This window comes from Prionailurus viverrinus, chromosome A1 (assembly GCF_022837055.1).
Source record: "Prionailurus viverrinus isolate Anna chromosome A1, UM_Priviv_1.0, whole genome shotgun sequence".
Classification (NCBI taxonomy): domain Eukaryota; kingdom Metazoa; phylum Chordata; class Mammalia; order Carnivora; family Felidae; genus Prionailurus; species Prionailurus viverrinus.
Window position 1 is genome coordinate 94,849,985 of NC_062561.1, and position 17,938 is coordinate 94,867,922.

Below are 17,938 nucleotides of genomic sequence, written 5' to 3' on the forward strand. Positions count from 1 at the left end.
AAACAAAGTCAAGGGAAACTCACTCAGACTGAACTTCAGAAGAGTTACTAAGAAATAGTTTAGGCCTGGGGTGCCTGGGTGGCTCACCCCATTAAGCAACCAGCTCTTGATTTCACCTCACGTCGTGATCTCATGGTTTGTGAGATCAATTCTCTCTCTCTTCCTCTCTCTGCCCCAACCCCACTTGTGCACACACACTCTCTCTCCCAAAATAAACAAATAAACTTAAAAAAATGGTTGAGGCATATGTGTTCTAGCAGAAGTCTCAAAGATAGTGATGTGAGCAGGTGTTTCTCTAAGTGTGTTCTGTATATCTTCTGCACCAGAATACCCTGGGGTTGCTGGGGAAATTGTTCCAAGTGTAGTGGTCCTGACTCCTGCCCCGAAGGATTGGATTCTCTAGGGATATGGGTCCAGGACACTACATACATTTTTCCACAAGCTTCCCCAGTGGATTCTGACACTTGACTACTGCATAATCCATCCCTTCAAGAGCCACCTTCATACCAATGGGGGCAGAGTGCAGCACATAGTGGGATGTGTCACCTGCACGCCACTTCTTGTAGCTGCTGCTACTTGGTTTCTGACTTTTTTCAGAGACATAAAGAGAGAGATAGATCATGTAAGCAGGTGGAGGGGGAGAGGGAGAGAGAGAGATCCCAGTTGGACTCTGTGCTCCTCACAGAGCCCGACACAGGGCTTGATCCCATGACCCTGGGATCATGATCTGAGCTGAAATCAAGAGTCAGATGCTCAACCAACTGAGCCTCCCAGGCACCTCTCCTATTTCTGACTTTTAAAGGACCTTTGGGGGCACCTGGGTGGCTCAGTTGGTGTGTCTGACTTCCGCTCAGGTCATGATCTCACGTTTGTGAGCTCGAGCCCCACATCTGGTTCTGTGCTGACAGCTCAGAGCCTGGAGCCTGCTTTGGATTCTGTGTCTCTCCCTGTCTCTGACCCTCCCATGCTCATGCTCTGTCTCTGTCTCTCAATAATAAATAAATGTTAAAAAAAATTAAAAACAAATAAAAGTACCTTTGGTAATCCGGGAGGGAGGCAGAGTGGTTCCAAATTTCCTGTTCTCACAGTTCTCACAGTTGCTTTAGCTGGATGAGCTTCGTAACTGTTTCCACACTTCCTCCAATAGTGTCCTTGAAGAAACAGTGATCTGACCTTCAGCTGAGGAGGTCCTTTTTGGTGAAGTAAGGTTGTTGGTACAAGAAGGCATTTTCCAGCTCTTGCTACCACTGTTTTCTGCTGCTGTGGCCTGGCTGGCTTCCAGCACTCCCCCTCTTTGTGCAGTGAATCAGGAAACCAAGTGAGAAGGACATTCCCATATGGGTGCTCAGGATACAGGAAATGATTGGCTCTTTCAAATTGATATTTAAATCACAGATGGTGGTTCCTGGCTGGCTCAGTTGGTTAAGCATCTGACTCTTGATCTGGGTTCAGGTCCTGATCTCACAGTCCAAGGGTTCAGGCCCTGCATTGGGCTCAGGGTTGACAGCACAGAGCATGCTTGGGATCCTCTCTCTCTGCCACTCCCCAGCTCGCTTGCTTTCTCTCTCTCAAAATAAAAAATAAACATTAAAAATCAATCAATCAATCAATCAATCAATCACATATGGAAACAGCACTAACAGACCACCCACTATTAGCAACCAAGAACATGCTAACTACCAACCTGCTGTGGTTTTGTGACTACACTCTAGGCTGGCATCCCCCACCCTGGCTTCTCTCCAGTGGGCTCTAGGAATGAGAAAAGGAGGAAAGGGAGCGAAAAAAATGGGACAGCAGCTGTTGTCACCAAGCGTGAGGAGAACACATGTAAGGCAACAAACTTTTGCCTCAAAGGCTCATAGCATGGCAGTTGGCATGTGAATGCGCCAAGGTTCAGAATCCAGAATCATACAGAATAATTCTGAATCATCCCACAATACTGGAATTATAGGAAGAATCAGGAGACCCCGTTGTAACGTAATATGATTTCCTGTTTCATGAGGCTTCAGCTACCATCTTCCCTATGGATTGCACTGTTGCAGAAAAAATGGGAACATGCAATCTTCTCTAATTTTTTTCATTTAACATCACTTTTCATGTTGTCTTTGAGCAGACCGTGAATTATATACCTGCCTGAGTTGGAGCTTACTTTTTCTGTGGAGTGATATGTACTTGTTTCTTTTTATATGTATATAATTTTATGTATGTATGTATGTATGTATGTATTTTTGAGAGAGAGCACAGACAGCAGAGGAGCAGAGGGAGAAGGAGAGACAGAATCTTAAGCAGACTCCATGCTCAGCACAGAGCCCATCATGGGGCTTGATCTCAGAATCATGAGATCATGAACTGAGCCAAAATCGAGTCAGATGCTTAACTGCCTGAGCTATGCAAGAGCCTATGTCAGTTTCTTATAGGATGATTTCCCCAAGTGTGATATACACCCATTGATATATGTGAAATTACTTTATTTTTTTATTTAAAAAAATGTTTGTTTATTTATCTATTTTGAGAGAGAGAGAGAACAAGCAGAGGAGGGGCAAAGAGAGGGAGAGACAGAATCCCAAGCAGGCTCTGAACTGTGAGCACATAGCTAAACGTGGGGCTCAATCTCACCAACTGGGAGATCATGACCTGTGCCGAAATCAAGAGTCAAGTGCTTAAATGACTGAGCCACCCAGGCGCCCCATGTATAATTATTTTAAGTGGTACATGGACAATTTTTAATAGTTGAGTGCTTATTTTAATGCATGTTGGAAAAATACATAATTGGAAATCAAACCCATGATTTCATGGAGTGTTTGCTTAGGACAAGGCTAAAGTAGCAAAAAATCAAAGAAACATAAATATTTAATAATAACGTGGTGAGAGGTAGGACATTCACATTTCAGCATGGAGGTGTTTTTCCCCACCCCTCATTCTGCCAGCAGGAGGCGGGGAGTGGTCTGACTGGTCAGTTTGGGAAAAGGAACTGGCATGCTCACTTAGCCACTTTCTCAGTGTTAGAGACTTCCCAGCCTTGCAACAAGGGATTTATGATGAGGTGGGGGAGTGGTCTGCAGTTATTACTGCTGGGCCAGTGCCTAGGGGTGATTTACCATGTCAAACTGAGGAGTAAGATACTAGCAAACCCACCTGGCCATAGTTTGGAACCCACGTTTACCAATCAACATGCCAGTAACAAAATTGATATTTTCCAACTCTATGTGTCTGAGTCCTAAGAATATCTCTGGACTTGTTTGTTCCAAACTCAGGACCCCTGAAACTCCCACAATGTGTGCAGCTCTAAAAGGAATCTCAGAAATAGTGGAGTGTGAATGCTATGAGGGAAATAAATATGGAAGTCAGTCACTATCAGTATCTGCAATCCACTGACATGTTCTAGTTATTATGGCTGGGTAACAAATTACCCCAAGGTGTAATGGTATAAAGCCACTGTTTGCTATGCAAATGATTATGATGGTCATGAATTCCAACAGGGCACAGAGAGGGTGCTTTTTCTTTGCTCTATGATACCTGGAATCATCTGAGAGCTTAGTCTATGATATATACAGCTGCTTGGCCAGGTGGCCTGCCTCCTTGGGGACACTGCTCAGGTAATAAGCCCACAGAAGCTCTGGCCAGCCTGCAACTGTAACCTTCGATCATCATGTTTCTATTAATATTCTTATGAAGAAGAGTCCAGACCCCACCAGTATGATCTTGGGCCCTAGTCCTTGCAAAGCAACCCCCAGGCATGTTTGAGACTGTGCAAGATGCCGTTTCTTGTGTGTGCAACAAGCCCCCCTGTTGCTTTCCTTGCCACCTTGCCTAATGCTGTTGCCAACGATTTCCGGGGATGACTGGTCCTTGGGCTCATCACTGTGTCCCCAACTCTGGCCTCAAGGAGGAGACATCATGGCCCCTTTGTGGATCCAACTCAAACCTTCCCTTGATCCCTCACAATCCCACAAAGACTAAGCTGAAATGAAGACAGCATCTCTCAGGGGTTGGGCACAGTCTATACAACACACAGCCTCATAGTCCTGCTGGACATGGCTTCTCTGAGGCCTCAGATCTGCTCTGGGATTTCTCAAAGCGCTGCCTCCTGCCTCCACCTGGAGGGGATAGCCCTGCCCCTGCTACAAAACCCCAGATTTACACCACATTTTGCAACCATCTGCTGGGGAAAAGGAGAGACTTTTTCACCCCCTTCCAGTCTGTAGCCCACCTCCTCTTTCCTTCAACCAGAATCTGCCTCTTCCCAGAATGACACTCTCCTTCGGGGAAAGCCTGCCCCAACCTATCCTCCACCCCCTACATCTGGGTATGACTGGCCCTCTGGCTGCAGCAGGACACTCAAAACAGAAAACGATCCAACAGCAATGCTTACTGAAGTTTGACTCATTGGTTTTGAACAACACCGAGAGAGAATCGCGTGCAGGATTATTCCAAGCCAGTCCAGGGCCTTCCCAAGTCTCTTCTGCAGAGTGAGAGGACCCTGAAGCTATCTTGTGTCCTCCTACAAATCTCTGCAACTAGTCTTCTGTGGGCCAAAGTGTGACCACACACACGACCCATCCAGAGAGAAGATCCCTTTGTTCCAAAGTAACAACAAAGACTGTGGAGAGACATACATCCAATTCATATGATCACCCAGAGCATTTGGCTTATTTATCTCAACATTGGTGTAGAGATAAACAATGACATCACAGTTTTCCCAAAAGGAAGGGGTGGGGGCCCCTTGGTTCCTTGATTTATATTTATGTTACTCCAAGATAGAAAATATTTTCCAAGAACAAAGCATTAGTGTTTCCTAAAAGTAATTCAGAAGGTGCTTGCCAGCACTGTTGACAACAGCCAAAGTATGGAAAGAGCCCAAATGTCCATCAACAGATGAATGGATAAAGAAGATGTGGTATATATATACAATGGAGTATTACTCGCCAATCAAAAAGAATGAAATCTTGCCATTTGCAACCAAGTGAATGGAACTAGAGGGTATTATGCTAAGTGAAATTAGTCAGAGAAAGACAAAAATCATATGACTTCACCCATATGAGGACTTTAAGAGACAAACCAGATGAACATAAGGGAAGGGAAGCAAAAATAATATAAAAACAAGGAGGAGGACAAAACATAAGAGACTCTTAAATACAGAGAACATGGGGCGCCTGGGTGGCTCAGTCGGATTAGGCATCGGACTTCAGCTCAGGTCACAATCTCGAAGTCCATGAGTTTGAGCCCCGTGTCGGGCTCTGGGCTGATGGCTCAGAGCCTGGAGCCTGCTTAGGATTCTGTGTCTCCCTCTCTCTCTGCCCCTCCCCCATTCATGCTCTGTCTCTCTCTGTCTCAAAAATAAATAAACGTTAAAAAAAAATACAGAGAACAAATTAAGGGTTGCTGGAGGGGTTGTGTGGGGGGGGATTGACTAAATGGGCAAGGGGCATTAAGGAGGACACTTGTTGGGATGAGCACTGGGTGTTATACACAGGGGATGAATCACTGGCATCTACTCCTGAAATCACTATTGCACTATATGCTAACTAACTTGGATGTAAATGAAAAAAATAAAAAAAAAGAAGGTGCTTGCAACTCTCAATCATACTCCCCCACCTTTTTTTTTTGTCATCCACGTTTCTAAAAATACTAGGGCATCCCATAACACTTACTTATCTCCTACCTGAGAAAAATGTGGAGGCTTCCCTGTGTCATGTATGTTTAAAGGAAGTACTTCACTTTTGTGTGTGTTGATGACAATGATGCACATTTGGAACCTTTGGTAAGTGCCTGTTGCCTGCCAAGGACCAAGAATGACTAATTTCTTTATTTTATTTTCTTTATTTATTTTTAAATTTACATCCAAGTTAGCATATAGTGCAACAATGATTTCAGGAGTAGATTCCTTCGTGCCCCTTACCCATTTGGCCCATCCCCCCTCCCACCACCCCTCCCGTAACCCTCTGTTTGTTCTCCATATTTAAGAGTCTCTTCTGTTTTGTCCCACTCCCTGTTTTTATATTATTCTTGTTTCCCTTCCCTTATGTTCATCTGTTTTGTCTCTTAATGTCCTCATATGAGTGAAGTCCTATGATATTTGTCTTTCTCTGACTAATTTCACTTAGCATAATACCCTCTAGTTCCATTCACTTGGTTGCAAATGGCAAGATTTCATTCTATTTGATTGCCGAGTAAAACTCCATTGTATATACATATCACATCTTCTTCATTGTTCATCCATCGATGGACATTTGAGCTCTTTCCATACTTTGGATATTGTAGATAGTGCTGCTATAAACATTGGGGTGCACGTGTCCCTTTGAAACAGCACACCTGTATCCCTTGGATAAATACCTAGTAGTGCAATTGCTGGGTCGTAGGGTAGTTCTGTTTTTAGTTTTTTGAGGAACCTCCATACTGTTTTCCAGAATGGCTGCACCAGCTTGCATTCCCAAGAATGACTAATTTCTAAGCTGCCGTAATGTAAGACACATATTTGCAGAAGGAGGCCAAACAAAGTGTATCTCTCAGCTAGCTCCACAGCTTGCAACGGGCTCACCTCATCCCTGAATGACACTGACCTCTGTATTCTTACACCACCTGTCTGTGCCCTTTTGCTCCAGACTTGAACTTATTTTGAATTAGAAAGCAAAGTGTTTTTAGCAGATTCTTGCCCTGGGGTCCAGTGGAGGGCAAATCAATGAATCTGATCCCAGCTTACAGAAAATCCCTTTTCGAGCTCAGCGTTGGCTTCAGCAGCCAGGATCTTATCCAACGTTGAAAGCGTTTTATTTTTCTGTAAGTCAAATTTAATTCCACCTCTTGGCCAATATCCTGCCAGGCTTTTCGTTTTTATTGGAGGGAGTGCCTTCCCCCTCTCACGATTATACTGGAATGCAAGTAGGTGCAGGCTGAGAAAATAAGTGTCTCTGGGATCCAGTTCATCTTTGTTGTGACTGATAGGCTTAGTGCTTAAATCTGTATGGTCCCTGGAAAGACCTGCTTTGTGCCACAGCTGGGGGCACTAGTCCCTAGAGTCTGACCTGCTTTTATTTAAAAAAAAATTTTTTTAACGTTTATTACTTTTGAGAGAGAGGGTTCTCTCAGAACTCATGGGAGAGGGTTCTGCTCCCATGGGAGCAGGGGAGGGGCAGAAAGAGAGGGAGATACAGAATCCAAAGCAGGCTCCAGGCTCTGAGCTGTCAGCATAGAGCCAGACACGGGGCTTGAACCCATGAACCACGAGATCATGACCTGAGCGAAGTCAGACACTCAACCGGTTGAGCCACCCAGGCGCCCCTAAGAGTCTGACCTTCTTAGGTGCACCAGAAATCTGCTCTTTTTGGAAATACTTCTTCTTCTTCTTCTTCTTTTTTAATGAAATTTATTGTCAAACTGGTTTCCACACAATACCCAGTGCTCATCCCAGCAGGTGCCCTCCTCAATGCCCATCACCCACTTTCCTCTCCCTCCCACCAACCCTCAGTTTATTCTCAGTTTTTAAGAGTCTCTTATGGTTTGGCTCCCTCCCTCTCTAACTTTATGGAAATACTTCTGAGAAAGGAGTCACAGGTCCTACTAAAAAAAACCATGTCCTTTTCTATTCAGCTAGTATCCGCAAAGACTTCTAAGAGCCTGCCTACCCCCCCCCCCCCCCGGAACATCCACCATAATCTCCTCAATCAGTTTAGGCTTTAGGGGGAGAAAAAGACCAGGAGGAAAGGTTGTTCAGAAGCCACGTGCTGGGGCGCCTGGGTGGCTCAGCTGGTTGAGCATCCAACTTCAGCTCAGGTCATGATCTCACGGTTCATGAGTTCGAGCTCTACATCAGGCTTGCTGCTGTCAGTGTGGAGCCTGCTTAGGGTTCTCTCTCTCTCTCTCTCTCTCTCTCTGCACCTCCCCCACTCGCATGCTCTCTCTAAAAAATGAACATTTAAAAAAAAAAAAAAAGAAGCTACTTCTTTACATCCCGAGACAAGAGTTTTCAAGGGCCACTACTCTCTTGGAATGAAGGAAGGAAAATACAAGCAGAAAAAAAGCCAGTGCCTGATATTCTTTCTGATTTCTGTAAAGCAGCCTAAGCAAGATACAAGCAAATATTCTTTAAAAAAAATTGTCTTGCTCAGTACAAGGAGAATAAGCTGGGGCCCACAGAGTCAGGTTCTGTCCAGCCCTCGGGAGTCTATTATCTGGTAGTAGATCAAACACAAATTCCTGCGGCAGAACAGAACGTGCAAACAGCTGCAAGAAAGTGAAAATGAAATTCTATGGAATCCCAGAGATGGAGAGATTCCCTCCCATGGGGGTAGCTTATGAAAGACATGGTACTTGAGCTGGGCAAGTATCACCTTGAGAGGAGTTGCTATTTCTACCAGAAGGCAGGGTACTGGGGCAAGGTGCGTTTCAGGAAGGAGATGGGAGAACAGAACCAGTGAGGTAGGAAAGTGTGATTTGGCCAATGTCTAAGATCTGAATGGAAAACCTGGCTCTGTTGTGAGCTGGGGGGCAGGGGAGTGAAGTGTGGTCACAACAGGAGCTGGGATGTGGTTCTAACAGACTTTACTGTGGTTCCGGTCTGGGAATGAATGTTACAAGAGTGATCTGGTCAATTCACAATGGCGGCGAAAAGACTCCCAACTCCCCAGCCTTATTTTATGTAGACTGGGGAGTAGATGGAATGCGGTTGCTGCTAGGACAGCAGGATCTGCCAACTCCTGATAAGTCCTGAACAGAAACACCTGTCGCCAACCTCTGAGTGACTTTTGGCAGTCCTTTTTAACGTAGGAGGTATTTGATACCTGGTTTTCAGCCTTCACTAGATTCTGGGACGATGGAAAATTACAAAATGTGGTAATTCTAGTGGAAAAATTTTGATATGGGCTTGATGGAGGATATTTAGATATTGGAGTTTTCTTTAAAAAAAATAAGTTTATTTACTTATTTTTGAGAGGGGGGAAGGGCAGAGGGAGAAGGATAGAGAGGATCCCCAGAAGGAAGCACAGAACCTGAGGTGGGGCTCGAACCCATGAACGGTGAGATCATGACCTGAGCCAAAACGAGGAGTTGGACACTTAACCAACTGAGCCACCCAGGCGCCCCTGGATGTTGGAGCTTTCTTTGGAAAATACCCGTGAGTCGATCTGTAAAGTCCTCTGTCTTTGGAGCGATGGAGTGTTTTATAAGTTTCACCAGTAAAAGAAGAGAAAGAAAAACAATTAGTCTTGCATTGTTTAAAATGGTGTTATCAGGGGTAAAAAAGGTGATGATTTAGTTGCCGTGATCTTTCATTCTGCACCCTTGGTTCCTTGATTTATATTTATGTTACTCCATATTCATTTATTCGTTAATTCAACACATACCTATCGGGCTCCTATGTAATGGACATCTGTTGATTTTCTGCTTACCTACCGTATATAGTCTCCTCTTTCTTCTTTCTTCTCATAGTGGAATTCTAATTTTTCTCGGTGACCCCAACCCCCACACCAGGCTGTTTGATTTGGTGGACCTTGTTCCAGCCTTGACTCCAGAGGCAAACACATGACTCAGGCCAGGGCAGAGATCACACCCTGCTGGCCGCAGCAAATGGGTCAGGGATGGGCGTGTGATGTAATCAGAGTCCATATACCTACATTCCTTAACTTCTATCGAGAGATTGTGAAGAAATAACCCCTAATCCTACCAAAATTGAAATGGAAGTTGTGAATCTGGAGATATTAATGCCACAAGGGTAGACTTTAGAATCAAAAAATATGGAGAGCAAGATAGAGTCCTAAAAATCAGTTTGGATCCCTTGATACAGCCTTGCCTGAATTACATGAGCTTGTTTTGTTCAAGTTTGAGTTACATTTTGTCAATTGCATTTGAGCGAGTCTTTATCAATATAATGTGGAATCCTGGTCTGGTGCCATGTGGTAGAACTAACATAAAAGTGACATAACCCTAAGAATTATAACCTGTACCCTGTCACATAAGTAAGAATAAAGCACAACCCGGTCCCAACCTTTGCTACGACATGAGAACTAATTGGATCCACTTGGGGAAAAAAAGACTCTTAACTGACCCATCCAGACTGAGTGCCTCATTAGTGTTTTTGTTTTAAACTACAACGTCTCAACCAGTTGACAGATTTCGGACAGAAGAGCCATAGAAACACCATTGCATGGGGCACCTTGTTGATTTTCTGTCCTTGCTCAATAGCTTTTCTCTTTTGCCAAAGTTCCAACATGTCCTGAGCAGAACCAATGTCTGTTTTTGTTTTTCCATTACCTAGCTGTGTGTCCTTGGGTAAACTATTTCATCTGCATTGTGCCTAAATGTCCTTACCTCTGAAGTGGGGTGGGGAGAAATAATATTGCTGTCTAACCTTAAAGGATTTCTCTGAAGTGACAACATATATCTATATATACAAAAAGCGATTTAAATTTTTAAGGTGCAGGGGTGCCCGGGTGGCTCAGTTAGTTAAGCGACCAACTTTGGCTCAGGTCATAGTCTCTGGGTTTGTGGGTTCGACCCCTGAGTGGGGAGGTGGGCTGACAGTTAACAGCCTGCTTTGGATTCTGTGTCTCCCTCTCTCTATGCCCCTCCCCCGCTCATTCTCTCTCTCTCTCTCTCTCTCTCAAAAATAAACATTAGAAAAAATAGAAAAAAATAAATAAAAGTGAAATAAAAATGAAAGGGTAAGAATGTATACTTAAATAGTCCAGGCAAACATTGTCTTTGTTTTGAAATGACTGGCCTTAGACCCAGTGGAATGTCGGCAAATGTCTAACAGGCTCTTTGAGGGAAGAAAACTACCCTGATTTATAGCATTGACAGATTCCCACAGTGTACATACTCCTGCTGTGATCAATTTTCATCTACCAATCAGCTTGCAGAATTCCTGGATATCAGCTCTCATGTGTGAACCTGCACTGGTATAGCATTGCTTGGGCATATTGGTTAACTTTCACCTCACTTGCCTCAGTTTCTCTATTTATAATAGGACTTGTTTGGATCAGTGGTCACTCAAGTACATTTCATCTTCATGATTGCATAATATCATAATTTTATATTTATCAGTTAGATGAACCACAGATGCATAAATTTACAATCATACAGCTTTTGCCGGAAGCTACATTGCAGTGATCTGTAGTGTAACGACACTTTTTCTCTTTGCTATGGCATGCCGAGGACGACTCTTGGCATTGAAGGTTAATCCACCATCCTCAACTGTATTTGATTAATTTCTAGTTCTATAATATTTCGACCCCTGCTGTGCAAGGAATTTTTCTGGTCGCACTTTTAAGTAAACATTATACATATCACTGTAGTGTATGGATATATAAATATAAATATATTAGACCACCGCTTTTCGAGCTTGTATAAGGAAGGATGTCCCTCAGACCACTGATTTTGGTTTAACTCAGTGTTTGGAACCACGTTTCAGTAGCTCTGAGTCTCTCACAGCTTCTTCTTGTGAATTACTTGTCTTTTTGTGAATTACTTGAAAAAGAAACAAAATGCCCCCGCATTAAACAACTGGAGAGGCGTTTTTTCAAAGCTACCACCTCTTCTCGCATCTTCATTACCCAAAAAGCTCAGTGATAAAAAAAACAAAACAAAACAAAACTCAATGACCACATCAGGAAAGCATTGACTCCCCCGTTGAGCGCACGAGGAATTCTAAACTGACCATGCCTGGATCACTAATTTTCTCACGAACACGTGGACTTTCTTGCCTGTGGTAAGTAATCTCTGTGCGTCTCAAGCTTCCGAGAGCATTGGAGGCTTCACATGAATGCATGTGACCACTTCACAGGGTGGAAGCCCTAAAATGGAAAGCAGTGACATTGGGGGACAGCTCCTGCATGGTGGGGGTACTCTTCAGAGAGGGCAATTTGCCACAACCTTGTGCTGTCACCTCATTTCCTGGGGCCGAGTTATCTCGTTTGCTTTGTAATAAAGGAGTGTGTCAACTGATACTTGTGAAATGACATTATGCACACGGTTGTCATTGTGGAGCAGTTTGTAATTGTAGAAGGCTGGAAATCATGTCAAAGTCCAGTAAAAGGGGATTGGTGAACTAAACCAGGGTACGTTTGTGTGATGGAAATACCATGACCTGTGGCTACAAAAGAACGAAGGACATGTTTGTATTCCAGTGTGGAAAGCTCTTCTTGTAAGTGCACAGCGTGGACTTCAGAATGTCACCCTACGTATAAATGATAAAAAATAAACAAATAAGCAAACACAGAAAGTGGTAATATAGGTTACCTCTAAAGAGGGAAACTCCATATATATTTTTTTAAGTTTATTTCTTTTTGAGAGAGAGAAAGAGCGCATGTGCAGATGTGCAAGTGGGAGAGGAGCCAAGAGAGACAGAGAGAGAGAGAATCCCAAGCAGGTCCCACACTGTCAGCACAGAGCCCGACATAGGGCTTGAACCCATGAACCAGGAGATCATAACCTGAGTGGAAATCAAGAGTTGGATGCTTAACCAACTGAGCCACCCAGGTGCCCACACCATATTCTTTTCATGTCTTTATGTTTTCCATGACAGTATGTCTCACCTATTTCAACATACACACGTATCTGTATGCATTTTTTCCTCACATTTGCTCTTTTTTTAAAAAGACATTAGAGCTTTCTGGAAAAAAAAAAGAAAGAAAGAAAGAAAGATATTAGAGCTTTCTTTGGGGAATACCCATGAGTCTATCTGTCAACTCCTCTGCCTTTGAAGTGATGTTTTTAAAAATTCAAGTATAAGGGCACCTTATACTCAGTTGGTAGATCATGTGACTCTTGGTCTCAGTGTGAGTTTGAGCCCCACATTGTGTCTAGAGATTCCTTAAAAGTAAAAGCTTAAAAAAAAAAATTCAAGTATAATTAACATACAGTGTTATATTAGTTTCAGGTGTATAATACAATGATTCAACAATTCTATACATTACTCAGTGCCCATCACAATAAATGTACCTTTTTTTAAAACTCATTCCTTCATTGTCCTCTCCTCAGCAGCAACCTCCCCACTGTGTGCCACAATGAGTGTACGCTTAATCCCCTTAACCTATTCCATGATGGGGAATTTTGTAAGTTTCACCAGTAAAAATATTCATAATTATGGAAAAATATACATAATATTTATTATATTAACCAGCCACAAAGGTACAATTTAGTGGCATCAGATATATTCACAATGGTGTGTACCTATCACCAGTATCTACAAGCAAATCATTTTCTAAATATATAATTTTATTTTAATATAAATACATATTTATATAATATAAATGAATATATTAATGTTTAATTATATTATAATTACATTATATTAGAATATATGAATGTTATATGAATATTTATGTAATATAAATCAATATCTATTAATATAAATATTTTATTTTATTATTTTTTTAATGTTTATTTATTTTTGAGAGAGAGAGAGAGAGAGCATGAGCAGACAGGGGCAAAGAGAGAAGGAGACACAGAATGTGAAGCAGGCTCCAGGCTCTGAGCTGTCAACACAGAGCCTGATGTGGGGTTTGAACTCACGGACCACAAGATCATGGCCTGAGCTGAAGTCAGCTGCTTAACCGATGGAGCCACCCAGGCACCCAAATATATATTTTATACAAATACTTAAATATATATACGTATATTACTTTAGAGAGAGAGAAAGAGCACAAACAGTAGAGGGGCAGAGGGAGAGACAGAGAGAGGGAGAAAGAGAGAGAATCTTAAGCAGGCTCCACATTTAGCACAGACTCTGACACGAAGCTCCATCCCACGACCCTGGGATCATGACCTGAGCCAAAATCAAGAGTTGGTCCCTCAACTGACTGGGCTACTAAGGTGGCCCCAAGCACATCACTTTCATGACTCTCAACTCTGTACCCATGAAACACTAACTCCCTCTCCCCCCAGCCCCTTCCCTCCAGGAACCTCCAGTCTATTTTTTGTCTCTATGGATTGGCTAAGTCCTTATCTAAGAATGGAATCATACAATATTTGTTTTTTTCTGTGTCTGGCTTATTTCACTATTTTATACACTTTTTCTTTGCTTCTTTTTTTTTTCCACATATACTTTTTAAAGAAAACATCTACCAACTGGATACACAAAGTTGTGAAAGTCTAAAACATCCTTCATGTTTTTAGAAACAAAGAGAACAGAACTTGTGAAATATGTGGACCTGCCTGGGACAAAGTAGCACCAGTTTCTGGTGTTTCCTGGAACCCCCCCCCCCCCCCTCCCCAACCTTGTAACTTTTAAAATGTTAACTAGTAGCCTAGCTTGCCAATGCCCTCCTATCTCAGAAAATGAACTCAAATAGCCATCACTTCTCACAAGCTTTGGCTCAGTAAGACAGGGTTCCTGGGGCGCCTGCGTGGCTCAATTAAGCGTCTGACTCTTGATTTAGGTTCAGGTCATGATCTCACGATTCTGAGATCAAATCCCACATCAGGCTCAGAGCAGAGTGTAGAGCCTGCTTAAGATTCTCTCTCTCTCTCTCTCTCTCTGCCCCTCCCTGGCTCATGTGCTCTCTCGCTCTCAAAATAAATAAAATAATCTTAAAAAAAAAAAAAAGACAAGCTTCTTTAATGGGGATCCAGGGACCTAGGAATCTAGACCCTAGGAGGGTCCAGGAATCTTTTCTGAAATTGTATGCAAATTTATGGTGTGCTGGGCTTTCTGGAGAGAACTTTATCATTCAGGTATCATTCAGGTTTTCAAAGTGGTCTGTGAATCAGTAAAAAATAAATAAATAAATAAATAAATAAAGGCTGGGCACCATTGCTAAGTGGGATAATTAATGCTGTCCCCACCCATGAAATGTGCCTAAAAGCCTTTTCTTCATCAACTGGTTTGTCTAAGTACATAGTCAACTCACACCAAAAGATAAGCCACTGACATGGGCCTAATGAAAGAAGTCTCTGGCTTCAAAATATGATTCTCAGAATTTGCATACTTCACAGAAAATAATATAACACATGTGTTTTGGTAACACAAGGAAACGACCGCAGCATTGGGGTACATTAATGCAAAATTGTTATATGAGGAGATTGAGAGTTTTTTAATTAAGTCTGTTTATTTTGAGAGAGAGAGTGGGAAAGGGGGCGGAGAGGAAGGAAGAGAGCATCCCAGGCAGGATCTGCACCGATGCAGGGCTCGAACTCACAAGCCATGAGATCAAGACCTGAGCCAAGCCAGATGCTTAACCCAGTCACCCCAAGCCTTTTTTCATTCACTTCATACGTATTTATTGAGTACCTGCTCTGTGTCAGGTCTGACCTAAGGTCTGATAAAGCAGTAAATGAAATCCACCCATTGGGGCTTCCATCTTATTGGTAGGGAGTAAAAAAAGGAAGAACACTTTTCAGATAATCCTAAGTGGTTCAGTGAAATCATATGGAGAGTGGCTGGGTTTTGCTTTTTTCTTTTAAAGTTCATTTATTTTGAGAGAAAGAGAGAGAAGTACGAGCAAATGCACAAGTAGTGGAGGGGCAGAGAGAGAATCCCAGGCAAGCTGCGCACTTTCAGCGCAGAGCCTGATGGGGAGCTCAATTTCACGATCAAGAAGAGACCATGACCTGGGCTGAAATCAAGAGTCGGTGGCTTAACCAACTGAGCCATCCAGAGGCCCTAAGGAGTTTTAAAGGAAGTGGCTTGGGGTCAAATCCTAGCTCTGTAACATCTTGGCTGGATGAATTCGGCACATGTCTAAACTGTGCTGAACAATTCAAAATGTGGGGAACGGAGTCCCAGGGATTATGATAGAGCCTTACCCATTCCTGATTTAAATGATGAGATTTGGTCAAAATTTTGGACTTTCAGTTGACACTGTGATGGGGACCCTGGGAAGGGGTGAATCTAGTTTGCATGTGGGATGGACATAGCTGTCTGGGAAGATGGGGTAGACTGTGGTAGGGTGACCCCCAAACATCCACATCCTAACCCCCAGCACCTATAAATACATTATCTCACATGCCAAGAGACTTTACAGATGGAAGGATACAATCTAGAGATACAGATACTTTCTGGTTGTTTGAGTGAGGAAAGAGTAGCAAAGAATGGGTCAGAGTGCCTAGATACAGGACTCAGTCCGCCATTGCTGGCTTAAAGATGGACAAGGGGATCCTGAGCTGGGCATTCCGGCTAGTCTCTAGAAGCTGGGAGAAAACACTCAATAAAACAGACCCCACACAAAACTCACACAAAGGAAATGCAAGCCTGCCGTTATTATGGATTTTAAGGCCGTGAAAGTCAGACTTCCGACCCATGGAGCTGTAGGATAATAAACTGGTGTTGCTTTAAGCCACTAAGTCTGTAGTGAAATACATTCAAGCAGCAGTAGAAAGCCAATATAGGACCTAATTCATGAAGAAACATTCCAGGAGTTTGTTGTATGTCTGGACAACTGGTTAACAATGCCTACTACGTAGTAAGCACTCACTAAATGAGAGGAAGCAAGATGTAAATAATTCTATAGACGGTGATGTGGTGTAAACAACACAGTGACCAATATAGAACCATCTTCAAAGGACTTTTTTTAAGAGAGAGAGAATGAGTGTGCATGCACACATGAGTGAGTGGAAGAGAGGGAGAGAGAGGGAGATAGAATCTTAAGCAGGCTCCAGGCTCGGTGTGGAGCCCAACATGGGTCTTGATCTCACCATCCTGGGATCATGACCTGAGCCAAAATCCAGAGTCGGACACTCAAACGACTGAGCCACCCAGGCAACCCAAAGGACTTTACTTTCTAATTAAGCTGCTGGAGATAATGAATTCCAAGATTATGACAGATATTCCTAAAATGACTGCCTGAAGCAGGGGCAGAAAGCCGAAACGCATATGTGGTCTCTGCAAGTAACATCAACAGAGAGACAGGTAAGCCGGACACGGACTGGAGAGGTGGTCCCATCCAGGAGGCAGAGCTGAGCCCAGCTAACGGACATCCGTGAAAATGCCGAGAAGGAACTAGAAATGTTCAAGAAGCTAGAAATCTACACCTTCTTCTAGGGAATCTCGTTTTTAAATGCTGGAAACCAATTCGCACTTGAACACCTACAGAACACCCACAGACCCACCCACAATTCTCAGGCAAAACTGTTTATGTCAGTGAATCCCAAGAGAGCCAAGGGCCTCTGGGGTTGGGACTTCTGGGCAATTCATGAACAATTGTAAAACACAAAAAGGTGAGCTCTTTTGAACTCATTTTTTGGCACTCTCACAACCGTAAGGGTTAGACCATAAAAGTATCTTTTTTAAAAATTTAAGGGGCACCTGGGTGGCTCAGTCGGTTAAGCATCCGACTTTGGCTCAGGTCATGATCTCTCAGTTCGTGAATTTGAGCCCCGCATCAGGCTCTGTGCTGACAGCTCAGAGCCTGGAACCTGCTTCAAATTCTTTGTCTCCTCCTCTCTCTCAAAAAAAAATAAACACAGGGGCGCCTGGGTGGCTCAGTCAGTTGAGCAATCGAGTTCAGCTCAGGTCATGATCTCACAGCTCATGAGTTTGAGCCCCGCGTCGGGCTCTATGCTGACAGCTCAGAGCCTGGAGCCTGCTTCTGCTTCTGTCTCCCTCTCTCTCTGCCCCTAACCCACTCACATTCTGTCTCTCTCTCAAAAATAAATCAACATTACAAATAAATAAATAAACATTAAAAAAAATTAAAAATTTAGTTTTTATTTTTGAGCGAGAGAATACACGACCTGGGCAGAAGGGGAGAGACAGAGAGAGGGAGAGAGAGAATGAATCTCAAGCAGGTTCCACACTGTCAGTGCAGAGCCTGAGATGGGACTCGAACTCATGAACCATGAGATCATGACCTGAGCTGAAATCAAGAGTCGGACCCTTAACTGACTGGGCCACCCAGGCACCCCCATCAAAGTATCTTTTGTCGTGCTTTTGGTACTTCATGTAAATCTAAGAAAGTATGAATTGTAGGAAATTCTTATCAAGTTAAACAGAAAGACAACACTGAAC